The 27,430-nt window shown below is 42.8% G+C and overlaps 1 long non-coding RNA gene across 2 annotated transcripts in view; it reads right to left on the bottom strand.

Moving 5' to 3' along the window:
- Positions 1–14,754: 14,754 nt before the first annotated feature.
- LOC142831274 (uncharacterized) overlaps positions 14,755–27,430 on the bottom strand; it is a 76,413-nt gene continuing 63,737 nt past the window's right edge. For both annotated transcript variants that reach the window (XR_012906981.1, XR_012906982.1), the window contains exon 4: positions 14,755–15,555. This is a non-coding gene — a long non-coding RNA (uncharacterized LOC142831274). The remainder of the gene's footprint in view (positions 15,556–27,430) is intronic.

The following is a 27,430-nucleotide window of genomic DNA, read 5'->3' as shown; positions in this document are numbered from 1 at the left end:
TATGCCAAACCTGAGTACCTGGTTTTGGTGCAAAAATATGCTGCTTGGGGGATGGACGCCACCCCCGGGACCACAGAGCATGTGTCGTGCTGTCCCACACAGCTTTAGACGTTTGAAGTTGGTGCCTTTTCAGGTTCTATTTGTGTTTGGTGCTGGGGGTTATCAGTGTATTTAGAGATTTACTATGGGTGTTTTGTTCAGCCTCCAAAATACCTGAGTAGTGAGGCTGATATAGACCTTATTGCCCCATCCTTCTTGTACCATGCAACCATACTATACTCTTTCTTTTGCTATGGGACAATATGTTTCCACAGATGAAGAGGGAAATATTTGCTTCTCATTTGGGCCAGGAACTCAGGAGCCCTGGGCTGTATTTTTGGCTCAACCACAAAAGTGCTATGTGACTTTGGACAAGTCCCTTTAACCTTCCTGTGCCTCAGTGTACCCATGTGAATTGACTATGTTACTAGTCTCAGAGGGGATTGTGAGACTTAATGCATTAAGTTGGCAAAGTGTTTTTCTGACTTCAGATGAAAGGTGCTATAGAAGTGCAAAGTATTATTATATTCCACATAATTAGATGATGTACTCAGGGAAATTTAAAAAGACAAAGCAAATATTTCCAGAATGTCTTCAAAATCCAATCACTCAGTAATTCCATCTGAGGAAATGGGGAACAAAGCACTGCAAACACCAGAGCTTTGCACCTTTAAGTAATGATGATTTATTTAAAAGTGCTCTATTAGGAACGCTTTGTTCTCTATTCCCTCAGGTCAGATCAATGACTGATTGGTTTGATTTTGAGTGTGTTGGCTCTGCTTTTAAAATGTCCTTTTCGCTAACATTTTACAAAGCTGCAAACCTTGTACAACTTCCATGGGCAGAGAGTTATATGGACCTATGGGCACCATCCACTTTGTCTTACACACTCTCTTTCTCTCTTATTAATCAATTCTATTCTACTCTGGTTCTTAACGTGCATTCAGCATCCTGGTGTTTGACCACCCTGGTTTGCTCCATTTCTTCATGGTCACCCCCTTCAAAATCCTCCTTCTGCAGAATTCCCCTGTAATGTGGCAAGGCCCTAAAGCCTAGTGGGCCATAGAGAAGTCCTCCCAGAAGGCTAGAGTGGCTGTGGAGGAAGTAGCTAATCAGGATCCAGGAAGCGATATATAAGAAACTTGCAGTACTAGTAGCAGCTCATTTGCAGACCAGATCTGAGAGGGTACATCTATACTAGCCCCCTATTTCGAAATAGGGAGGCTAATGAGGGCTACTGAAATTGCTAATGAAGCACGGGATTCAAATATACCGTGCTTGATTAGCATATTCCCGGCCGGTCGCCATTTTGGAAACTGACTAGCCCAAAGTAACTGCCCATGTCTATATGCATCTAAACCTCATTCCACAAGGAGTAACAGTTAATTCGAACTAAGGGGTTTATCTCAGAATCGTGCTTCTCTGCCGTGTGTACACGTAGGCAGTTACTTCAGGCTAGTCAGTTTCCAAAATGGCGTCGGGCTGGGATTATGCTAATCAAGCATGGGATATTTAAATCCTGTGCTTCATTAGCAATTTCAGTTGCCCTCATTAGCCTCCCTAGTTCAAACTAGGGGGCTAGTGTAGATGTACCTGAAGGGAGAAGGTCTGTTGTGGCTGGCTGGCAGAACCATGGACAGCTCCCAGTGGAGAGCTGTTGAAAATGATGAACTGAAGTAAGAACCCTGAACTAGGGGCAAGAAACTGTCTCCAGGAAGAGAGGCCTTGGATTGCACCCCTTGCTCCTGAGTGAGGAACCAAAGTGAGAGAAAAGGGACACTAGCAGAGGGTACCGGGATGAGCTCCTGTAAGGCTTATGCTCCAGAAGGGGTTTTGATTTCACACAAAGCTGTGTGACTTGGCCAGAGTGTTTAGTAGCTAAAAGGGCTTTTCAAAAGGGCAATGCATGCAAATGCACTCAGTCAGATGGGGGTACTTGTGGGAGGTGAGTGCCATCCCATCACACCCCCACTTGTGGGTCTTCTGGTATCCCTCTTCCTCCCTTGCCCATACTACAATCTTATTTGGCATGCTAGCAACCCTGAACTCAATAGTGGGCTGTAATATTATCCCTATTATTGTTAATCACCAAGTACTAAAAGCTATCCTGTAGTGTACATTGCAAAAAAAAAAGGTGAGGACCTAGCAGCAATGACTTAAGGCCCAACACTAAAACATCTACATTTTAATTCATTGTGCATAGAGAATTGTGGTGCCAAGGGGCAGAAGAAAATCCAGCCAAGTCTCTCTGAACTTTTACAGCTGTTCCACTCTGGATAAGTAAATACTCTTTGGAGGAGAGGGACTGTACCCTGGGTCTCCTGCATCCTGTGAGACATCCTTGTGTGTGCCCTCTCTCTCCTCCCTTCTCCCCCTATGACTCTTCAAATATTTATCCAGAGTGAGACTGGAGAGAGGCCCCTATCAGAATGTCCCATAGCCCGATGGTTGGGCATGCACCTGAGAGGTGACAGATCACTATTCAAAACCCGTCTCCTTATTCAGTGGTGAGGTGATTTATCCACCTCCACTTATCCACACCTCAACCACACTAAAGGTGAACACCCTAACGATTTGGATGAAGCTGAGGGTCTGATCTTGGAGGTGGACTGTAAAACCAGTACCACTGGCTGGATTTTAGAAGGATATTTGGGGAAGGAGAGGGACAAGTCAAAAGTTATGCACATCCCTACACACCACATTAAATCAGGTATGATTGACTAGTGTGGCATTGATCCATTGCTGAGGTAGAAGCTAGAAGTCATCCCCCAGAACACTTGCTCACCTGCAGACTCAGACTCAGAGCTGTTGAAGAGAAAAATTGATAGTTCTGCCCATCTCTTACTAACCTCTCCTTATAAGTACCTATATCTCTCAGAGAGAATGTTTATGAAGGGGAATCCTTTGGGAGTCAGTAGGATTGTTATCATTCTAATTTTCCATTCCTTCTGTATGTATGCATTTATCAGTGTGCAAACATAAACTACCTTCAAGAGGTTAATGGGCTATATCAAGACCAAATAGTGTCTAAAGGCACAGAAATGCCATTGCATGGATTTTTCCCCTGAATTCATGTTGATGTTGGTGAAATATGAAACTATTCTTTAACCTGTGCAGTAAACAGCTGCCTTACTCTCTTAAGACAGCCCCCTGGGTGATTGGACTCTGACTGGGACGTAGAGGTGTTTCTGCATTACAAATAATGAATAGTAATAATAATCCTTGCAGAGTTCAAATCAAAGAGAATGTTGTGTAAAAACTGATGGAATGGAACCATACTCTAAGTTTTAAATGGAGAATAAGTTCTATAAAACTTCTCACTTGACAATGTACCTCCCGCATGGGTTTTGGGAATGATTGGCCAATGTCTCTGAACACAGAGCTCATGACTGTATTACTGCCCTTAACTGCACTTGATTTCTTCAGAACAACTTCACATTCTTTGGGGGAAACTGGGAAGTTATTTCGGATGATATTTTTGCTCTATTTGCTAGACTGTGGGATTCATTTTATCTACCCTTGAGTACATTCGCAAAGAAACAGCTTTAGTCAAATTATATACTTCCTACTAGATGTATTTCTAGATAAATGTTTCTCTTTTTGTACAGAGCAGTCTAAAATGGAAAGAAAAAGTAATGAACCCTTTGGAAAAACAATAAAAAAGTCATACATTGTCATTTCAAACTTTTAAAACTAATTCTTTGAACTTTAAAATGAGATGGACTTTTCCCTGATGTCCAATATGAAGAATTAAAGTACTATACATTTTAACACAGATGTAATTTGTTGCCAAAAATTGGCAGTTTTGCTCATTGCCAGAATAAGTAAAAAAATTCTAAAACTATGTATCAGTAAAAGTTCTTGGTATATTTTTTGACACATGAGGCAAATGTGATCAATCCTATGGAATTTGAAAACAGTTGCTTTTCAAGAAGCAGGAAGTTTAATGCCCTCAAGGAATCTTAACTCTGGTCTTTTAACAAGGTTACATAGTGACTCCAGAATACAAGGAAAAAATCTAGGTCTATTATCATCTAACATAGGGCTGAATAATACATTTCTAGCCACAGTAGTTACTAACTTGGCTTTTTCCCAGAGATTCTTTTCCAGAAACTCATGAACAAAGCAACCAAGGTTGACATTTAGGTCTGATTAACAAGCTAAGTCTATTGTAAATGGAATAAAAAAAATTAATTGTTTTTATGTTTAACTCTTAATTTGCATCTGTAATGAGATGTGACCTCACATAGGCTGATGGCTTTTGTTTTCTACTGTTTTGAACAACATCAGGTTTCAGATATTCCCAATAATATACTGCATATTGTTTTATGCATATTTCTCTCTTAAACATACAAAGTTGAAATGGTATTTTTTTCTTTGTGCAAGAAGTATTTTTTTCTTTACTATATCAGGTTTGAATTCTGTCAAGTTTACAGTTTGGAAAAGATAGATTTGAAGATTTCCCTATTTAAAAAAAAACTTACATTCCCAAACTTTTTAACGAGTGAGGTCTAATCCTGTTATCTTCATATATGGAACAATCTTTATTCATGAAAGTAGTTCCATTCTCTTCATTGTTAGGAAAAACTACTCATGGGAGTAAGGATTGCGGGCCATCTCCTCCTCTGATGCTCTCTTAATTTATGGTTCTGTGACTTGTCCTTAGGTAGATATAGTAGTCAGATACTTGTGTTGGTTTTTTCACATTGACTTTTCATGACTTCTTCATCTTGTTGGTTAACATAATGTGTTGAGGTAACATAACATCCATGCACTCACTAGAAATGCATATTGTGAAGAGCTTTGTGGACACACAAGCTGACAAATTCTTTTGTACATTCCCATTAAGAACTGAAACACAAGCCCTACTGGAAATGCTATTGAATTGATATTACTTGAGAGAGTTTTCTAAGGAAAAGCACATGAATAGTAATTGCAATTTCTACTCTGAATTAGTGGTTGAAAGTTAATTTGCAAAAGATTTTAATAAAAAATAGTTAAATTCCTAATGTGTTAGCACCACATATGCAAAATATTCCAGCTCTTCAGTAACTGTACATTGGAAGAATAGTTGTTGCATACAAATGAGCACAATTAACTTTGCACTTTTTTCAGAAATATCCTATCTGGTATAGCCACAACAGGCAGTTTTGTGGGGCTTCAGATTCCAGTCAGCCCACAGAAGTGAGATGATAGAAAATTTTGCAGTATAACAATTTGACGACGTTCACTGTTAACTCAGCAATAACTATATGTAAATTACCAAATGCCTCGGTGTTCAGCTTTTAAAGTTATTATCCCAAGATATGAATATTACTTAATAAACAATAAGCACATGCCAATTATCAGCTGATATACTAAAGCTGGGAAATCCCTAGACTGCTTTCCTTGAGATAAAACCTCTAGTTTTCTTTGTTCCCTATGATTCTATTCTTGTATTACACTAATGCCTATAAACCAAATGTCACAGCCCCCCCGTGCTTTATGAAAATTGGCTTATGAATATGCATATGTCAAAGATGCTTTATGCAAAATGGGTCATGTAACATATCATTTTAAAAGTTGCAATGTGCTAAATCTGTATATCTCATTTCTGTACATGTAACTTTGCTTGTATGTGATGTTGGAAATATTAATTGGGGACCTGATTTTAGTCCACATATTCTAGTAAAAGCCATTTTAGGGACCTAATTGCAGGGAGATCTAGTCATTGACTTGTAAATAGTTTTGTTTTCTCTTTAAACCCAAAGTGTGGATGGTCCGACAAAGACATGTGATCATGGCACCTGATGCTGGAATCCATTTTTTATCTGGTACTTTTCCACTCAAGGTGAGAAAAATAAGAACTGAATAGGAAGAATTTCCACCTTGGACAAGAGATATAAAGCTGGGGGGCGAGGGAGGAAGGAACCAAACAATATAGGGAGTTGCCAGATGCCAGGAGACCCATTACTTATCACCTCAGATGTTTGCCAGAAACATCTAAGATTGAACAGGGTGAAGAATTGGGCCCAAGCTGTGAGGCTCCTTAGCTTGTGAAAAAGGTGATTAGAATTTGCATGTAACATTAGGATTAGTTGGCCTGTTTTGTTCATTTTGCTTAATGACTTACTTTAATGTGTCTGTATTCACTTGCATTCAGTTAAATCCTACTTTTTACACTTAGTAAAACTCTTGTTTATTATCAAACCCAGTGTAAATAATTGTAAATAAGTATGCATAATTGTTACTTGGGGAGGAGGGAGAAGGAGCAGCTAGTGTACTTATCCCTTTTCTCATTGTTAAAGAGGGCTAAGCTTATGAGTTGTCTCTGTGCAAAACTTTTATACAGAGTAAGATGGATTTATTTGGGGTTTTGGTCCCTTTAGTGGTTTGGGTTCTTGGGTGCTGTCAACAGCCTTATAACTGAGCCCTCCCAGAACGGAGCTGGATCAGTGTCTGTGGTGCTTTCCAGGGGGTGGGGGAGGCAGTAACTCTAACTCGATGTCTTAGCTGGAGGAGACCAGAGCTTCTAGCCTAGTGGGGGCTCCTGAGGTCTCTCCCAACCCTATGATTCTATGCCCCAGAGGGCAAGAAGGCAGGTGTCCTTGATCAGCACACTGTGTTAGAACTGGAGAGGGACTTCTGTGATCCAGCCCATTACACCCAGGTTTCCTGCAAGCTGTGCAGCTGTCTAATAAGCCCTGTGCAGGGGCCCAGGGCTGTCACATGGCAGCTCCCTGATGGGGCCAGAGGAGAGCCATACTTCTCCAGCCCAGCAGGGAGATGCCAGCTCAGGTGAGAGGTACATTCCTCCAGCCACAATAGGGCCAGCAGGGAGTTGTCATGGCCAGGGGAGAGGCACACTCCTCCACCCACAGAAGCAGGGCTGTATTAAGAAATGGGCTTTTGGGACTTCAGCCTAGGGCCTTGGGCTGCAACCCATAAAGCCCCGGTTTTCTGGGCCAGCCCTTCCAGGTGGGAGAGAAGGCAGTGCCGTGCATTGCTGTTCCTTCCCCTCACTGGCTGGAGCCGTGTTGCAGTGAGTGAACCTCTGTCCCTGCACTACTCTCCCCTGGAGCCCCCCCAACTAGCTCCCATTGGTTGTGATTCCCAGCCAATGGGAGCTGCAGGGGGTGCCTGCAGAAGAGCAGGGACCACACGAGCCATGCAGAGCTGTCTGTTCCTGCTCCCCGAGACGGGAGCTGCCCCAGGTAAGCACCCTGGACTCCAACCCCCTGCCCCAGGCCTGACTCCTTTCACACACCCTAATTCCATTCCAGCTCCTACACTTAACCTTGAGCCTGCTCGACCACCTTAGATTCCTCCTAGACCCCACATCCCAACCCTGATCTGCCTCCTGCAACCTAACTCCCACCTATACCCTGCACCCTCACTCCTACCTCTTGCATTGAGCCAGATCCTGCACTCCAAACCCCTTAGACCCAGCCTGAAGTCCCTTCTACACTCCAAATGCCTCATCCTTAGCCCTACCCCAGAACCTGCACCCCCAGCCAGGACCCCCATCTCCCCAAAGCCTAATCCCCCTCCCCACATTCTGAATCCTTTGGCCCCACCTCTGCCAAACGTGCAGAATAAATTGTGTTATGTGCACTAATATGGAGATGAAGGTGAGACACATCACCTTCATATTGGTGCACATAACAAAATTCATTCCACACATGTACATATCAAGTTAGAGGAAACACAACTAAGTCCAACATATAGCTAGACAACCCCTGTAAACCATCAAGACCGACAGGTGTAGAAGAAAATACTAAACTGTTTAAGATAGTCAAGACAGAAGCAGACTGTGAAGAACTTCAAAAAGATCTCACAAAACTAAGTGATTGGGCAACAAAATGGCAAATGAAGTTTAATGTGGATAAATGTAAAGTAATGCACGTTGGAAAAAATAACCCCAACTATACATATAGTATGATGGGGGCTAATTTGGCTACGACAAATCAGGAAAGAGATCCTGGAGTTATCGTGGATAGCTCTCTGAAAATGTCCACGCAGTGTGCTGCGGCGGTCAAAAAGGCAAATAGAATGTTAGGAATTATTAAGCAAAATACAGGACTATGTAGCACTTTAAAGACTAACAAGATGGTTTATTAGATGATGAGCTTTCGTGGGCCAGACCCACTTCCTCAGATCAAATAGTGGAAGAATTATTAAGAAAGGAATTATTAAGAAAGGGATAGAAAATAAGACACGGAATATCTTACTGGCCCTGTATAAAACTATGATATGCCCACATCTTGAATACTGTATACAGATGTGGTCTCCTCACCTCCAAAAAGATATTTTGGCCTTGGAAAGGGTTCAGAAAAGGGCAACTAAAATGATTAGGGGTTTGGAACAGGTCCCATATGAAGAGAGGCTAAAGCGACTGGGACTTTTCAGTTTGGAAAAGAGGACACTGAGCGGGGATATGGTAGAAGTATATAAAATCATGAGTCGTGTGAAGAGGGCGGATAAAGAAAAGTTATTAATTAGTTCCTATACTATAAGGACTAGAGGACACCAAATGAAATTAATGGGTAGCAGGTTTAAAACTAATAAGTGAAAGTTCTTCTTCACACAGCGCATACTCAACCTGTGGAACTCCTTGCCAGAGGAGGCTGTGAAGGCTAGAACTATAATAGAGTTTAAAGAGAAGCTAGATAAATTCATGGAGGTTAGGTCCATAAAAGGCTATTAGCCAGGGTGTCCCTGGCCTCTGTTTGTCAGAGGCTGGAGATGGATGGCATGAGATAAATCGCTTGATCATTGTCTTCGGTCCACCCCCTCCGGGGCACTTGGTGCTGGCCACTGTTGGCAGACAGGCTACTGGGCTAGATGGACCTTTGGTCTGACCCTTTATGGCCATTCTTACGTTCTTATAAAAGAACTATTAACATCCCCATTTTGCAGATGTGGAACCAATTTAGGTCAAGTGGCACAGGAAGTCTGCAGCAGAACCAAGAACTGAAACCAGCTCTCTTTAGTTAAAGTGCAGTGTCTTTATCACAAGACCTTCTTTCCTCTCTGGGGTGACCAGTATGGGGCAAACAATTGAAATGACTTTCTCTCTGCTAAGTACGAGTAGTGAGGCTTGGAGCAGAGAGATGCTGCATGCGAGATGGAGGTGAAAATTCCTTTCAATAATGAAAAAAGAAACTTTGTTTTCTCCAAAGGCTACATTCCCATTGACAGGGAAATCAGTATTCAATGATCCCACCAAATACCCCACTACAGCATCTCCAATGACTTGAGTGCTCAGAATGCTTTTGATTAGCACCTTTCCTTCTGAGCTTTGAATCAGTCACCACAGAAATATTATTTTTTCCTCTTTAAATCCAAACTAATACAAAGTAGTTAGATATGATATATGGAAAGTAATCCTTGCATGTTCATTGTATCATGTACCCTTAGAGCTCTTAGTCTTCTGCTTCAAAAACACATTGGAGCTTGTTTAGAATTTATATTATTAAAGTTATTTTTTGTGACCAATTATGTACAAAGATGAAGGGAAAATATATGAAAATTCAGCTCCACGCCGTGAAGGAAGTTCATGTCATATTTATATTATAGTGACTGCTGATGCAATGTCATTACTGTTCCATATCACTACTCTGCTGTACCGCCCACTGGGAAAATGGTAGAGCAGAGCAACTTACCGTGCAATGACTTGTCAATCAATCAAGAAATAGCAGAAAGAGGAAACTAGTGCCATTATTTCAGTCTAGTCCTAGGGGGACACAGCAGACAACAGTGGCAATTGAGAGCTGATTAAATGTGGCTTAATAGAATATATTTGGGTTTGCTGTAAATATTAATTGTATTATAAAGCAACCTAAATATAAGGCAGATTGTGTGAGTCATTGTTGATCTAATTGATGACAATCAAAACACCAATCTCTATAATAAATGATAACTACATAGCACACTTTCATTTGCACTGGTAAGGTCAATTGACTTCACTCATGGGGGTCTTTGTGGATGTTTTAGTGCTGTATAGAATGAATCATTTACATTAACTGCATAGAACCCTGAAGCAAACTCTGTCTCCCTTGCATCGTGTATTAGAAAGAGGTGATCTGGCTCCTACATTTAAACCCGACGAACTGGGACTTAATCAAAAACAAACTCTGTCTATAAAGACGTATCAGTATCTCACAGATCTGTGGCTCATTGAGATTCTCCGTCTCATAAACATTGGTTGCGATCTGCTCACGTGTCTTCTGAAATTATTGGGGTGTTGTTAATACATGTCATGATTTCCAGGGGACAGCCCAATTTTCAGGAGCCTGTAACCTAGTTTTCCCAAACGAGTAGTCCCGTAAATATAGGTAAACTGAAAAAAGTAACAAATAGTCTGGTAGCACTTTATAGACTAACAAAACATGTAGATGGTATCATGAGCTTTCGTGGGCACAGCCTGCTTTTTCAGATGACTGGAGCATTGGAGGTCTAGGACCAAAATAAATAGGGCAGATGGAGGGGGGGAGGAGAAGGGAAAATTGGGAAGGGGTGGGAAACAAGAAAAGACAGTGGGTAAAAAATATATCATGGGAAAGTGTCAGCCGACGGTCAGGGCAGTGTGTGTGTAAATAGAGTGCTCATCTTTGGACAGTCATTTTCTTTTGGGCTATTCCCGGTGGCAACTCCTTTCCCTCCAATATGGACTTAATGATTGGGAGAGGAGTGTGAAGTGTTATGGCTTGAGCTTGGGTTAGCTCCTCTGTTTCCCTTAGTGCTGTGTAGGATGATAGAAGCACTTTTCATAAAGCGTGTAATTTGACTGTGACCCCTGCCATAACTTCGAGCCAAACTGTATGGGGCGGCGGGGTACAGTTGCTCCTTCTTGCCATAAGGCATAGGACATCCCTGTGTTTCTCACAGTAAGGTACAAATGAAATGGGGCATTAGGGTGAATCGGACCTATAGACTGATAAGTGTGTATCTCGTTATCAGCTGTCTCAGAGCTTCCTTGTGGGTGGGGGCTCATTCCCATCGAGCATGCTTCCTGAGCAAATTATACGGGGAGAAGGTATGAATTAAGATTCCCCGTTTTTCTAAATCTTTAATTAGTTCACAGACCGGAGCCATAGCTTCGGCTGGAATGCTGTACTGTTTTATCTTGGTTACAGTGGAAGGCGGGAGAGCGGGGGCTTGAGCCAGCAACATTCTAAAGCCAGCTCCAAAAGCTCATTTTTCTCCATTAATTACTTTCTCCTTCCCCTTTTTACCCTCAGGATGAGCCATTCCTGTAGGTGCTCCATGTCCTTATTTAGGGTTCGCACCCGGGTATCCAGGTTCTGGCATTGCTCCAAGAGTTCGTAACTCTCTCTCTGCACCCTTATCAGCTCTGTTTCTAAGTTCCAGTAGCTAGAGCAGGCTGCTTGCCACACACCCTTTAACAGCCAGATGCAAGCGCCTTTCCCTAACATCTCTTTATCCCACTTAGGGTTGCCCCATCCCTCTCGGGCAAACAGCTAAAATCCATGTCAATCATGACTGGCTTCATTCTGCTGTATTTGAACCAATAGCACAATCCTGCCGACTACGCCAATTCTGTCAGCCGACGGTCAGGGCAGTGTGTGTGTGTGTGTGTTTCCGAGAAAAGTTTTAACGTCTGTGTCTTTACTGCTAGGACCGGGGTCCTGTCGCAGAGGGTGGCCAGCAGGCCAACAGACGCCCTATTATATAGGAAGAACTTATTACACTTTAGATTTTAGCTGCTAGAACACAGGGGTTCCTTCGCAGCGGGCAGCCTAGGAAAGGCTGAAAAGGTGCCCCAACGGATCTTGTCACCTGGGAGTGACACAGATCCAAACGCCCAAGCTCTCCCTATGTCTGTCCCTTTATGACCGGCTGAAGTTCTTTTAAATTGTGCTTGGTTCTATTACAGCAACTGAAGGAGTCAGGTTAAAGCTTAAACAGTTACAGGTTTATTAAAAGACTTATAAAAGCATATGGTTACAATGGCTATTGTTCTATTTCTTAACTGTTAACAAATATATATATATAGGTCTTAACAATGATTACAGGAAAAAGGTAAAGATAGAAAATAGAAATAATGGTACCAAGTGACAGCTTAATCTTTAAAGAGCTCTAACACTATATATATATATATATATATACTTAAACAAAGGACCACATCCAGGTACAATTTTTACCCCTTTCTGTGCCTCTCGACTCCAGCGTGTCAGGCCAGGGCCGGTCTCTCAATTCCTAGGAAAGACGAATACGAGGTGGACGTCCCCTCTGGAACCTCGGGAGATCAAACACCTAACCCGACCAGCAGATAGATGGTAGATTGACACACAGAGTAAATATGCTGCTGGACCCATCTATATACCCCTGGGGGCCCGTATCCTCTTTCTTATCTAAGAGGCTAAATTCTACTGGTCCATTTTGTGGCACCAGTTCTTAGAAGCAAGTTTCAAGTTAATTTACACTTGCAAGAGAGATAACTAAATTGTGAGTACTAGACAGTTTTTTACTGGGCGAGAGATTCCTCCCCCCGCGGACGGATGTGTGTTCGTATCAATATGGGTTTGAGTCAAGGGCACTCCTTGGCAGCCTCTTGGTCAGCAATTGGTATATCTTTGTTTACAGCCATTCACGGTCACACAGCCTGGGCCTTCTGCTCTGTGTGCCCTGCATGCTCCAGGCAAGCAAAAATGGATGTTACAAGGGGGGTTCCTGTCTGGCTACAGAAAGCCAAGCTGGAAAGCAATAGGGAAAACAAATAGTCTATAAGCACCTAAAGACTAGATAGTCAAAGGGGACAGATAAGGACCATTAATTAGCAAACAATAAAGGTGCCACAGGACTACTCATTGTTTTTAAAGTTACAGACTAACACTGCCACCCCTCTGAGGCTTTTCAAAATGGACTATGCCAGCATTAGCGTGTGGCATTCAAGCACCCCACAGATATGGGTTGGCCTCAAGAACAAAGCTCAGAACAGGATGGGAAATCACCTCATTCCAAAAATGTGACCCATTCATACAAGTGGCAGTAATGGGAACATTAACAGCTCTCACGACTGCCACCTGTGCCACTTGATTTGGTATTTATTTCCTTTACTGTCCAGGAGAGACCCTGCCTAACACACTATAAAGACCTCTGTAGAGAGGAATCTACTGCCAATTCTGAGTAGAGAAATTGCAGAGAAGAAACCATTACTTGGCCCTAACAGCTTCTCAAACTGCTGCCCAGCCTCCAACCCCGCTTTTCCCAACAGGTAATTATTTTTCTGATGTGTTGACCTCCTAAAAGAGGATACCAGGATTGCTTTGAAGCTTCAGGCAATTGAAACAGCATTGGTGGATAACCATCTCCTGCTCATAGACAAGAGAAGCAGACTCATGTTCATGCTGTTGGACAACTCTGTGCTATAGATACAGTTGCTATGCCAGTACAGGTTGGACCTCCCTCGGGATCTGAGCCATCCGGAATGAGGGGAATTTGCTGGATATGGGGAAGTCCCCTGCCAATGGCCTCCCAGGATGTACCCCCTCCCTGAGGATGTACCCCCACTGTCACTGGGTTTCAGCCTGCAAGGCTTGGACTTGGGCTCTGGCCTGCAGAAGCCCCTCAGGATGGAGCTCCCCAGCCACTGCAGCCCCGCTTCTCCCCCAACAGACCGGGGATCCTTGGGGATGGGGCTTACCGGCTGCCCCGCTTTTTCCACTCAGCGGTCCCGCTGCTGCTCCGCCTGGCCAGGGCTCCCCAGAAAAGGAGCTCCTCAGCCTCCATGGTCCCATTTTTGCTCTGCCCAACTGGGGATTCCTGCTCACTTACAGTCAGTTCCAATTTCAGTTAAGTGTTACTCTTCACTTCCCATTAAAAAGGTTTTGTAATGGACTTTGCAACACAGAGCTACACAAAAATCATTTAACCTACCTTTTGTAAACTAAATTCTCCCACACTCACAGGGAAGTAATATTTTCACCTTCCTGCACAAGTCCAACCCCAGGTGCTCCAGGGATGATTTAGGAGAGGTGGTATTGCACTGTTATATTTTCTAGATCATGTCACCATTTGGAAGTGATATAAATTCCTAAAAAGGTTGTTATGGAGATGCTCCGCAACAGGGAATCACATGTTCTTTTGGCCATTCCCTCTTTTTAGTCACTGTTGCCCACTTGTGGGTAGCGTTGGCCACATGCAGGACCCTAGTGTATGTAAGGTTGCCTCCATTTTCTTCCATCTCTGTATCCCCCTCAAGGTGGTCTTTATTCTGTTGGTATTCCTCCAATAGGTTCTGTACTAAGAATATCCTGAGGAGACTTGGTCAATTTAATCCCAGCAGGCAGTGAATCCCTTTATGTTCCTTTGGATGAAAGGCACATGGAATCATAGAATCATAGCATACTAGGACTGGAAGGGATCTCGAGAGGTCATCGAGTCCAGTCCCCTGCCCTCATGGCAGGACCAAATACTGTCTAGACTATCCCTGATAGACATTTATCTTAACCTACTCTTAAATATCTCCACAGATGGAGATTCCACAACCTCCCTGGGCGATTTATTCCAGTGTTTGACTACCCTAACAGTTAGGGACTTTTTCTAATGTCCAACCGAAACATCCCTTGCTACAGTTTAAGCCCATTGCTTCTTGTTCTATCCTCAGAGGCCAAGTTTTCTACCTCCTCCTTATGACACCCTTTTAGATACCTGAAAATGGCTATCATGTCCTCCCTCAATCTTCTCTTTTCCAGACTAAACAAACCCAGTTCTTTCAGCCTTCCTTCATAGGTCATGTTCTTTAGACCTTTAATCATTCTTGTTGCTCTTCTCTGGACCCTTTCCAATTTCTCCACATCTTTCTTGAAATGCGGTACCCAGGACTGGACACAATACTCCAACTGAGGCCTAACCAATGCAGAGTAGAGCGGAAGAATGACTTCTCGTGTCTTGCTCACAACACACCTGTTAATGCATCCCAGAATCATGTTTGCTTTTTTTGCCACAGCATCACACTGCTGACTCATATTCAGCTTGTGGTCCACTATAACCCCTAGATCCCTTTCTGTCGTACTCCTTCCTAGACAGTCGTTTCCCATTCTGTATGTGTGAAATTGATTTTTCTTTCCTAAGTGGAGCACTTTGCATTTGTCTTTATTAAACTTCATCCTGTTTACCTCAGACCATTTCTCCAATTTGTCCAGTTCATTTTGAATTCTGACCCTATCCTCCAGAGCAGTCGCAACCCCTCCCAGCTTTATTCCCTGATGTATGAAGATTTTTTCATACAATATTAAGGCATTTGAAGATGAACAGGCCCCCCCAAATAAAACAGAAATCAAAATCTTGCCCTCCCTCCTTCAGGAACGTGATAGGATACCGCTCTCGGGGTAGGAAGGCTGCTCAAATCCATTTCCTATCACTGAATTTCCTCTCCTTCCATGTTTCTCCTGTCACTTCTGAGAAACAATCTTCCTGAGGTTTTCAGGCATCCAAGATAGTCTGCAGCAAGCACAGGAATCTCCGGTTTGGACTGACTCCCACACATGCTCTCTCGAACCAACCGATGTCCTAATAAGCAATCAAGACAAGTGAGAAATTTATAGCAGAAGGGCTATGTTATACATGCAGCAGCAGCGAGCAACATCTTGCTGCTGTTAGGTGTCTCTGAGCTTGACAGCTGGTGATATATCTCAGCCATTTGAGACTGACTGAGGCTAGAGAGATGTGCATCTGGAGAACAATTTGCTTGTTTAGTAGCATGGGGTGAGGAAACCTTAACACCTGGAAGAGAAAATTGCTGTGCTCTTCCAGTCTGAATGCTAAACCTGGCATTTTAACATAAATTCAGATGACATCAATTTGATTCCACATCATAAATAGAGGCATGGGGAGCTGCTAATGGGCTGAAGATATGAGGATGTGGGCCAGGGAAGGACTAAGAGTTTTCTTGTAAAAGTAACTCAACAGACAGCATAGATACTGAGCTGGCCAACACTAGGAAAAGATCCATTGTTGAAACAGGTGTCAGTAATTGGCTCAGCAGCATACTGCTTAGCTGCTAGTGTAAACCAAGATAAACTACATTCAACATCATCTCAGAAAACTAAGCTAATGACAGGTAGCTGGGTTTGATTAAGCACTGAGATGTTCAGAGGCTCAGATGAATACAGGCAGTCCCCGAGTTACTTATCTCGCCCCGGAGCTCGCAGGCAGTGGGACCGCCCAGAGCGCAGTGGTCCCGCCACCTCGACCTCTGGGGCGAGAAAAGCTGCTCCGGGTGCCCCTGGTCTGCTGGGGACCATCTCCAGCAGACCAGGGGCACCGGGAGCAAAGCCGCAGCTGTGGCGGGGTGCTGCACCTCTGAAGCTTTGCCAGAGCAAAGCCTCAGAGGCGCGGCACCCCACTGTGGCTTTGCTCCCCGTGTCCCTCATCTGCTGGGGGGGGGGGCGCAGCTAGTGCGGCCCCCCAGCAGACCAGGCTTTTGTTGTGGACCTGGGGCAGAGCAGCTGGGGTGCTACCGGGTGGTCCCGCAGCGCCGCTCTGGGCACTACTGGACCAACCCGGCAGCACCCCAGCTGCTCTGCCCCAGGCGTCCTGAATCAGGACGCCTGGGGCAGAGCATCTGGGGTGCTGCTGGGTTGGTCTAGTAGCGCCGAGGAGTGGCGCTACTGGAGCAACCCAGCAGCACCCCAGATGCTCTGCCCCAGGCGTCCCCAAGTCAGCCGCTGCTGAAACTGACCAGCGCTGACTATAGGAAGCCCGAGGCAGAGTTGCTCTGCCCCGGGCTTCCTGGAATCAGCTGCTGATCAGTTTCAGCAGCAGCTGACTTGGGGACGCTTGGGGTTCTTAAGTTGAATCTGTATGTAAGTCAGAACTGGTGGTCAGTTTCAGCAGCAGCTGAATCTGGATGCCAGTTCCGACTTACATACAGATTCAACTTAAGAACAAACCTACAGTCCCTATCTTGTACGTAACCCGGGGACTGCCTGTAGTTGAAGTTTCATAAAATCAAACAAAAAAGAAAGAAGAAATCAAACTGAAATATTCTCCAGTATTTTTTAAATGTTATTGCTTCTCCAGAAGGTTAGAGACCAAGTTACCACATGGAGCAGAGCTCGCAAAATCATAATGAATTACTAATTTGATTAACGGTGCTTTTCTCAGCAGTCATGATTTTTCTCAGAAATTCTTTTATTTATTTGAAATTATTGATTAACTTCATGAATTAACCTTGAATGAGTTCACTGAAGAGATTCAATGTCAGTCATTAGTTTTGTGCTGAATGATTAGTTTATCTAAGCAACTGACCATTCACATTTCAAATTAAAAATCTGAGTGCCAAATTCACAGTTTTAAATAAGTGGATTCGCTATGGAATTCATTCCCCTTCCGGTGAAAGTATTATGATTGAAGTTTAACATTTACATAGAGGTTAGAGTGGGTCTTTATCCGTATCAGAGTCTTCTTTTAGCAAAAGAAAGTACAGTTTGAATTCAGTCATTTCCACAAGACAGAAGTCACATGGTGGATAATAATACCTGTTAGCTTTCAGGGCAACAATACCATTTGACCTCATTCGGACTATTCTGGACAGTAACGTTGAGCATGGGTGTTAGGCCAGCCTCCTGTAAATACTTTTTTATATATATATATATTTACCAGTCTTCAGTAAAAGAACACCAACCCAAAGTCATTGGCTCCCTTTGTAATCTGCTAAATACTCTAAGGCTGTGTCTAGACTGGCAGTTGCTTTTGCGGAAAAACTTGCCAGCTGTCTACACTGGCCGCTTGATTTTGTGCAAAAGCACTGACTTTCTACTATAAGAAATCAGTGCTTCTTGCGCAAATACTACGCTGCTCCCATTCAGGCAAAAGCCCTTTTCCGGAAATGCTTTTGCGCAAAAGGGCCAGTGTAGACAGCTGAAAACTGTTTTGTGCAAAAAAGCCCCGATGGCAAAAATGGCGATCGGGGCTTTCTTGCGCAAAACCGCGTCTAGATTGGCACGGACGCTTTTCCGCAAAAAGTGCTTTTGCAGAAAAGCATTTGTGCCAATCTAGATGCTCTTTTCCACAAATGCTTTTAACAGAAAAACTTTTCCATTAAAAGCATTTGCGGAAAATCATGCCAGTCTAGACGTAGCCTAAGATTTTGTCTGTACAAAAACATTGAAAAGAGCAGTCCCGTAGCACTTAGAGACTAACAAAAATATATAGATAGTATCATGAACTTTCATGGGCACAACCCACTTCTTCAGATGAGATTACTAAGTATAATTAAAGCAATTTAACCCCTTAGCATAGAGGAGCAGTCATAACAATCTACAAATGTTTATACTGGTATAATGTATTCCCGTACGAGAAAAGACACCCTTGCTGAGGCCATGCTAGAAGCTGAATAACTATTGTGTTTTGTAACAAAAAAAAAAATCACCCCCTAAATGAAAAAGCTATACTCAATAGAACATCTGTATGTAGCCCATATGTGAACAAAACTCTAATTAACCCAAGATTTATTCCCCAAGGCTAGACAAAACGGTGGAACTTTTCAACCTCCACATGGAGAGATGGAACAGCTCAGCTATGAGCTTTTTCATCTCTTTCCCACTTTTCTCACAATAGTGTAGCATTGCTCTGGAATCCAGGACAACACTGAATGTTTTACTAGCCATGGTGCCATGGCAGATGGTGTCGCAACTGCACACTGCACAGGGATCTTGTACTTTTTTTTAAAGTCCATTTGAGGTTATTAATTTCAACATGTGTGGTAGCAGATTGAGCCAGCCAGGTGATACTATAAATCGGGTTTCTGCGCCATAAAGTACTATAGCTGAGAAGCAGTTTTAATAAAGGTAATGTACGACGAGACAAGTCAGCAGCAATGGTACTAAATAATACAGTGTTAGCTAAATTGGATGATGATGAATGAAGAAAGAGCATGTTAAGGTCAGGTGATGTAGTATTGGCCCATACTGTTTTGACTTTTGTTTAAAAATAACTTGGCTGCTGTTGGAAGCTATTGAAACATAGAAAGTATAAAAGCAAGCAAGGCAATTCGTCAGCTGCCCTAAGCCGCCTCCTCATCAGTCAAGCTTCTTGGCCTTTGCCTCCAAACCATCTTGGTGACATTACTATCACTGATACTTCACAAACATCTGCTCCCTAATAGCCAGTTACTGCAATGGAAGATCGGCCCTGATCACAACAGAACAGCAGAAGAAAGTTATGATAGGAAAACCATTCTGAAAGCCAAGGTCCAAGGTGGAAATAAGGGTATTTTGGCTGCCTGGTGATTTGTGTGTGCTCTGAAAGGGTATGTCTACACTGCACTATTATTTCGAAATAACAATGCGAATGTCTACACAACCATTCCGTTATTTCGAAATAATTTATTATTCTGAAAAATCTGTAAACCTCCTTCTATGAGGAATAATGCCTTTTCCGAAATAGCTATTTCGAAATAAGGCCTGTGTAGATGTTTCACTGCTGCTATTTTGAAATAGTCCCTCACCAGGGTCATTCTAAGTTATTCCTCCCCACTGCTTCCTGGGGCTCTAAATTGAGATACCATGCCCACAGTAAGGAAACCTGCCTCTGACTAATTTTGAAGCTTCCCTGCAGTGTAGAAATGCTATTTCAAAAAAAGATATTTTGGAATAACTATACCAGAATAGCTTATTTTGAAATAAGTATGCAGTGTAGACAAACCCAAACAGTATTTTTTCCTACTCCAGTTGTTTAGTGACAATTTTGGGCCAAATGCATTTCTGAGGTAATTAGACAAGCGCATAATCATTCACTTCAATACCTCGCACAAAGTCTGAATTTGGCCCAGCAAGCTGATTGCCAGCACAACAAAATTGGCTCTGCCCCAAGTACATGCATTCTTAGATGAAGAAGGAGGTATGTCTATCCCAGTACAGTTTTTCTGTTTATCTTAGAATTACTTTAACATATGAGGTAAAAGCTTACTGATGATGTGCTTTTGAGTCCTTATATCAAAACCAGTGCAGTGTTATCAATAAATACAACAGACCTGGGGAAAAAATGAGGGTGTTGAAGTGCCAAGCAAGAAACTAGCCTTTTCTGTCTTAATTTACTTTCCTGTAGCAGAACAAAAAACAGGGCTATGTAGCACTTTTTGTTTGTTTGTTTTTGTTTTTTGTTTCAGCTACACCAGACTAACACTATCACTTTCCTGTAGCAGGTTCTCTGGAGTTCTGTTCAGATGCACCATTTTCTAAAACATATCTGAGGATATGTCTACACTACAAAATTAATTTGAAATAACAGCAGTTATTTTGAATTAACTTTAATAGCAACTATACAGGCAAACTGCTATTTCGAAATACAGCTCCCTCCATACCAGCTCCCTCCTCCCAGGTTTCCCCCTCCCCTCTTCCACCCTCTCTCTTCTCCTCTCCACCTCCTTTCCCCAGTCTCCCCAGAGATTCATCCCCCCCAGTTTTGTTCAATAAACCCAGTTTCTATTTTGAACATATGTGTCTTTTATTTGACATCAGGAAGGGGAGCTAGGGAAGGGTAAGTGGAAGGATGAGAGGGAGGAATGGGGCACGAGCCCCCGGTGGGGAGGACCGGGGAGGCTCTGAGGGCACCTCGGAGTGGACGTTCTCCCTCAGGACCTCCTGGATCCTGACAGCCTTCCGATGGACACTCCGGATGGCAGCCTGCAGCAAGTGCAGCCGGGCTGATGGCAACAACCCCACCAGATGTACCAGCGTGCCCGTGGGGCAGCTCTGGCTCCATGTGGCCGGGTGCTGTGGTGTCCCGAGTGCAGGCACTCAGGGCACTCCGAGACAGGACTGCTTTGCTGTCCCTCATCGAGGTAGACAAGCAAGCGGGGAACCCTGAAAACTGTCCATCCGGGGTGGGGGTAGGGTCCCTTTAAGCATGGAGCTCAGTTAGCCTCAGGCAGCTGCTAAGTCACACACACTAAGTCCTAACCCAATGTCCTGCTGGCACTGATTCCAGCCAGCCTTAACTTCAGTTCAGGGTCCACTCAGTATGGACGCACTAATTCAAAATAGCAAAACGTTATTTCAAAATAGTTTTTGTGTATAGATGCATTATTTCAAATTAGCTTAATTCGAATTAACTATTTAAGTTAATTCGAAATAGTGCTGTAGTGAAGACATACCCTGAGAGACTTTGTGGATCCTACAGAGTGGTTTGAGTTGCAATGCTATTGGTATGCTGATTGTTAGAGCTGGAGGAATAATTCACAGCAAACAATGTATTCCATGATTGTTTCTGATCTTGGATTATCCATAAACGGCTCCAGATTTTCTCAAATTTATTTATTAGTCAAATTATTTTCTGAATAATTTGTACCAATAATTTTTGGCTTGAAGACTGTGTGTGAGCAGTTGATTGTGCAAGCCCCAAGCAACATATGAGGAGGCAGGAAAGGGGAAAAATTGCTATTGCACAGATCCAGGTAGAATATATAATCAGGAGGCAAGCTTAGTGGTGAGGATCTGAACAATGATGACACACATAAATTTCCCACATGTGTGAACATATGCACCTTTCCAAGGTCAATGATGTTGGATCATAATATTCATCAAGCAGTGTAAAAAATAGTCCTCAAGAAGTATCTGGGCAGTTTTTAGTCATTCCAGATGTGAATATCGAAGTGGTTGGAAAGTGGATTGAGGTTTTGGTGGATTTTGTGGTTGCATCAGCATTTTCATTGATGCAGACGAATAAAATAAATCAGGAGCGAATGTTAAAGTTGGTACACAGAAATTGAAAGCCTTAATTGAATCTACTTTTCTCATTTTCAGGCATGTCATTTTTAAGCAGGTTCTTTTGGGTGGGCTGTCATTCCAAAACTTTTTACATGGGACTGTCAGGTCTGTAAATAGAAAGATTTTCAGATGAACAGGAAAGTTGCTAATGTAGGAAAGGAGCATCACTTTGTAGGATTTACTGGAACTCGTATAAAATAATACAATATTTACTTGGCCCTGGATGATTCTTTAGTACACAAAACAATTAGCATTTAATATAGACCTATTTGCAGACAGACATAAATATACCAGGGTTTTGTTTAGTGTCTACCATAATGGAGATGTACTTGCTAATTGGTGCTTCTATGCATTACTGCAATGCAAATGGTAAAAATAACATGAGTAAGGATATAAGAATCTGGCCTGTAGTTGCTCTGTACCTTAGTTTACCCACCTACAAAATTAAGGTTACAGTTATTAGCCTGGCTCACAGATACATTGCTGAGTAATCCTCTCTTTAATCTGGCAATCCCTAGCCACAAATCTGCATGTAGGCAGCAGTAATTAAATTATTCTCTTGCACCTGGACTGAACCAGGGGTGTAATTTGGTAGCTACCATCACAACTGAACAGTTCTCTTTAGTATCCCCTCTGTTCACCTCACACGGGGAGAGTACTAGAAAAAGAGCCCTAAATCTAGGCTCTCTCTGGGTATGTCTACACTGCCACCCTAGTTCGAACTAGGGTGGCTAATGTAGGCATTCGAACTTGCAAATGAAGCTCGGAATTTAAATATCCCGGGCTTCATTTGCATGTTCCTGGGTGGGTACCATTTTTAAATGCCTGTAATTTGAACTACCTGCCCGCGGCTACATGCGGCACGGAGTAGGTAGTTTGAATTAAAGTTCCTAATTAGAACTACCGTTATTCCTCCTGCATCCATCCCAGGCTTCATTTGCAAGTTCGAATGCCTACATTAGCCACTCTAGTTCGAGCTAGAGTGGCAGTGTAGACATACCCTCATACACTCTTGGCTGGATTACAGCATCCAGTGAGATCACTGCGCCTGTAGTCAAAGCTATAAAAACATAGTGAATTTTGCTACATGGAATGTTCACACGCTGATGGATAAAAACGATATTGTATGCCCTTTTTTGGAAAGGAAAATCCATTCATGATGTTGGTTTTGTGATTAGGAATGTTTGTCAGTCAATCTGCAGAATTTCTTGTAGGAATCAATGCACATCTTATGGGTCTTCATCTTGAGCTCAGTAACAGTCATCAGTGTATATGCCCCAACGCTTGCTTCTAGTGAGGATATCAAGGAACAATTCTATACAGATCTTGACAGTGTCTGACCAACATTGCCAAGAAGGGCAAGATCATTGTCCTTTGAGATTTTAATGCTAGAGTTGGGCATGAGTCAGATCTGTCTGCAATTACACTATCAGAAAAGGAGTATCTCCGGCAGCATTCTCCTCCTGAGCAAATACAAAGAACATGGCCTGGTGATTGTGAACACCCTTTTTAGACAAAGGCCACCTGGAGACCTTCTCACTCTCAACATTGGAACCTTCACAACTATGTGATTGTTAGAGCTCTGATTGGAAGGGTGTCTGCATCATGAGGGCTATGCATGGGACCAATGACTGTTGGACAGACCATTGTTTTGTTAGCTTAGTCATGAATTTCCAGATCTCCACAAGACATCACAAGCAGGCAAAATCAGTATGAAAGTAATTCAACATCAAGTCCCTTCAATATACAGTGTCTCAGGGGAAACGTCAGCAGTATATCCAAGTAAAGTATCAGAGGGGTAGCCGTGTTAGTCTGAATCTGCAAAAGCGACGAGGAGTCCTGTGGCACCTTATAGACTAACTGAAGTGTAGGAGCATAAGCTTTCGTGGGCAAAGACCCACTTCGTCAGATGCATGTAGTGGAAATTTCCAGAGGCAGGAATAAATATGCAGGCCAGGATCAGGCTGGAGATGACGAGGTGGATCCTCCTTGATTGGATCCACCTCGTCATCTCCAGCCTGATCCTGGCCTGCATATTTATTCCTGCCTCTGGAAATTTCCACTACATGCATCTGACGAAGTGGGTCTTTGCCCACGAAAGCTTATGCTCCTACACTTCAGTTAGTCTATAAGGTGCCACAGGACTCCTCATCGCTTATCCAAGTAAAGTTTGCCATTCTGCCTACAGATGATGATTTAAATGAAAAATTATGGAGGATTAAAGACTGTCACTCTCTGAGCATGTGCTGAATCCATTGGCTAAGTCTCCCGCCATCAGCAAGATTGGTTTGAAAAGGTTGATGCTGAGATTCAGGGCCTGCTTGACCAGAAAAGAAAAGCTCATTACTTGTGGTGAAATGACATATCATACCAGCAGAAGAAAGAATTGGACACAAAACTTGCGGCTGAAACCCCAAAGAAAATCTGTGACATAAAAATAAGTGGTGGTGAGAAAAGGCCAAGAAGACTGAGCTTTACACTGATAAACATGTGAGGAGCTTTTTTTCTTTTCTTTTCTTCAGACAATAAGGGCCATTTACAGTCCTTGCTCCCACATCACTCAGAGCCCAAGACAGGTCAGCATATTTTAACAACAGCAAAGCTATCAAAGACAGATGGAAAGAACATTTTACATGACTCCTGAACTGTGAGTTGACTGTCTCTGATGCCACTATCAAGTTTTTACCTCAACAACACTATGCAAGCCAAGAACAACAAGGCAGCGGGGCCATATGGCGTACCAGCTGAAGTCTACAAGTTTGGAAGTGAAACTCTGTGAAGGAAGCTCTACAAACTTTTTTCCTCATATCTGGGATAGTGAGAAGATTCCGGAAAACTTGAGAAACGCTAGCACCAAGACAGTCTTTAACAAAGGAGATCAATCAGATTGTGGAAGTGATAGAGATGTTGCTATGTGTTGGAGGGCTTTCCCTTTACATTCGTCATGCAGAAAGAAAGCAAAAGTCAAGAAGTCCAAAGTGTGGGCAATGGGATGTTTACTGGGATTAGTCCCAAGCGTATCCATAGCTCTACATGTTGGCAGAGTCTGTTTCCTAGTGTTCCATGCCTAGCTTTGATGCCACACGGCCTTTATCCCATGTTCCCCTTCCCAGCTCTGACACCACAAAACCTTGCCTGTGTCCCCATTCCCCTGTTCTATTCTGTGGCAAGGGCCCTTCTTCCCCAAGCCACCACTGGGTAGGCCTCCTCCCCTTAACCCCCCGAGTTAGGGGTTTCGCAGTGGGTCTCAATGGTAGGTAGCCCAGGCCAGGTGCCCACAGGCTCCCTCCTTAGCTGCATTTACCTAATGCTGGTCAAAATTGTTCTCTCCAGTTTCTTCTTCTCTGCCTCTCCACCACCTTCCTTTCATCCTCTTCCTTCCCTCCCTCCCCAAGCCTCCAACTGCTGAGGCTTTTAAAGGCCTTCAGACAGACAGCGGAGAAGTCAGCTGGCCCCAATTAGCCTGAGCTAGCTCATCCCAGTTGCATCTCATTGGGCTGCAGTTCTCTGGCCTGACCCTGTCACAATTCCCATTGCTCCCATTCCCTTTCCTCCTCAGCAGGCTCACATGTACCTGCAGTGCATGCCCCAATCACACCCCATACATCTTTCGATCATGTTCTGTTTGGGGGGGATGGGTCGTAAGTCTGAGGTCTTCATCACACCCCTTTTGTACCCCAGGAGAGGAGTAAGAAATGAGGTTGTGTTCTCACCAAGGCCAGGCTTTCCTCTGGCTCTTAATTTTTCTTCTGTCTTCCCTGCTCCCAGCCCCTGTGACCCTCCTATTTGGTTGCTTGACCTTGGCTTGCGAGAGAAGCTAGTCAGCCTTCCAGCGTATGCTCACATATTACACTCCCACCATACCCAGTAATGTCTCCAGCCAGCAGTTCCACACTGGGGCCCTACTTCCTTTCTATAACTTTTCGGCAGAAACCCATCTGTCTTGCTAGAGAAGTCAATAAGCCTTCGTAGTGTAAAAATCTACCGTGTCTCTGACACATTTATGCCGGAGAGATGTCTTAATTAGTTCCTCACCCTCTGTGGTCAGTTGCCTTATTTCATGACAATAAGTCACTGAAGGCTCAGTATAGTCATGGATTATCTCTTATATGTCCTGTACGTAAAATAAGTGCCCAGATAATTTAGGTATGTTAGATATTTTCAGGCATAATCCACAAGCTTTCAAACACATAGTCTATGGGTTTTTTTTATGTTGGGTACAATCCATGTTCTGTGGCATACTTTTATATTTTAAAAGGTTAATGATGTCAAAATGGAATCCATTCAGCTTCTAAGAAATCACAGGCAGTCGACAGAAATGGCCAGGGTATGTCAAGGAGATGGAGATAATGGGATACTAGTTAAAATATCTTGTTTTAAATGGGAAAATATAGATTTAATTTTTATTCTTAAAACCACATTTTGCAGCACTGTGCATAGCTAGTACAAATAGAACAAATAAAGGTGATGTTTTCACTGTAATGGCTACCATCTCTCCACTAATGTATAATGCATGGATGGGGATACTTAATAACTATTAAAGAAGCAGGGACAACAGAATCCGACTCAAAAGGGAATTAATTTTGAAGGTCATGCTGTTGAATGTCAGAAACTGGATATATAGGAAGATAAAATTTCTGCTATTTTATTTTAGGATTTCATTGTAAATGAGTTTGCTGCAGGATTTCTTTGAAGGATGAGAAAAATTGTATCAGTGGTTTATTTCCATTCTAAATCAATTCCCATTTTGTGATGTGCCAGAAAAAGAAATATGTAAAGAAAATTATCTCTTGGATCAGCTGATGAGAGCACAGTGATATTTTCTTGATGTTCCTATACAAAGAATACTTTAAGTTGATTTTCAAATATATATATAGGAAAAAAGACCTCTGAGGCTGGGCAGAATTAATCTAATATCATAAAACAGTGGTCCATCTCATCAACAAATTCAGCTTTGCTCTCTAAGGGTGCATCTATACAGCAGGACATAAATCAAAATAATATGTCAATTGCATAGCATATTTCAAAATTGGAAGCATCTACACAGCACTTATTTCGAAATAAAGCACTCTTTCTCCAACTTCCCTTACTCCTTGTACAATGTGGGTTACAGGAGTCAGAGGCAGAAGTCCTTCAGCTTGACAGTATTTTGACATTATTTCGAAATAACTGCCTGCTGTGTAGATGCGGACTAAGTTATTTCGAAATAATGTTACTATGTAGATGTAACCTAAATGATTAACTTAAAAGCACCTCAGTTAACTCTCTTTCCTTATGAGAGATGAGAAGATGAGCCTGTACTAAAACCCATTTTCTGAAATCCCACAAATGGTGAGGGCATTTGAAATCTGAACCCAGATCTATTTAGATTTGTCCACCAGAATACCAGTGTCCAAATTTTACAGCTGGCCCATATCTTTATTAAACCAGAACCTTGGATCTGAATTCCAAACATATCTGGACATTTCAACTTAAGCTTGTCTCTGACTTTCACATGCCTCTGCACTCTTGGGTTTTGTCAGGATTGAAAATGGAAGTACATCCCAGATGGAGGAAAGAAATATTATCATTCTCATGACAAATTCTAATCTCTAGTGATTCCAAGACTAGTTTCAAAGACAAAATTTCAGATAAACATCTGCTCATACAAAATATAAACTAAATTCAGTTATGGG

This window comes from Pelodiscus sinensis, chromosome 13 (genome assembly GCF_049634645.1).
Source record: "Pelodiscus sinensis isolate JC-2024 chromosome 13, ASM4963464v1, whole genome shotgun sequence".
Lineage (NCBI taxonomy): Eukaryota > Metazoa > Chordata > Testudines > Trionychidae > Pelodiscus > Pelodiscus sinensis.
Note: the sequence above shows the minus strand (reverse complement) of the source record. Positions and strands in the feature narration are given on the sequence as shown.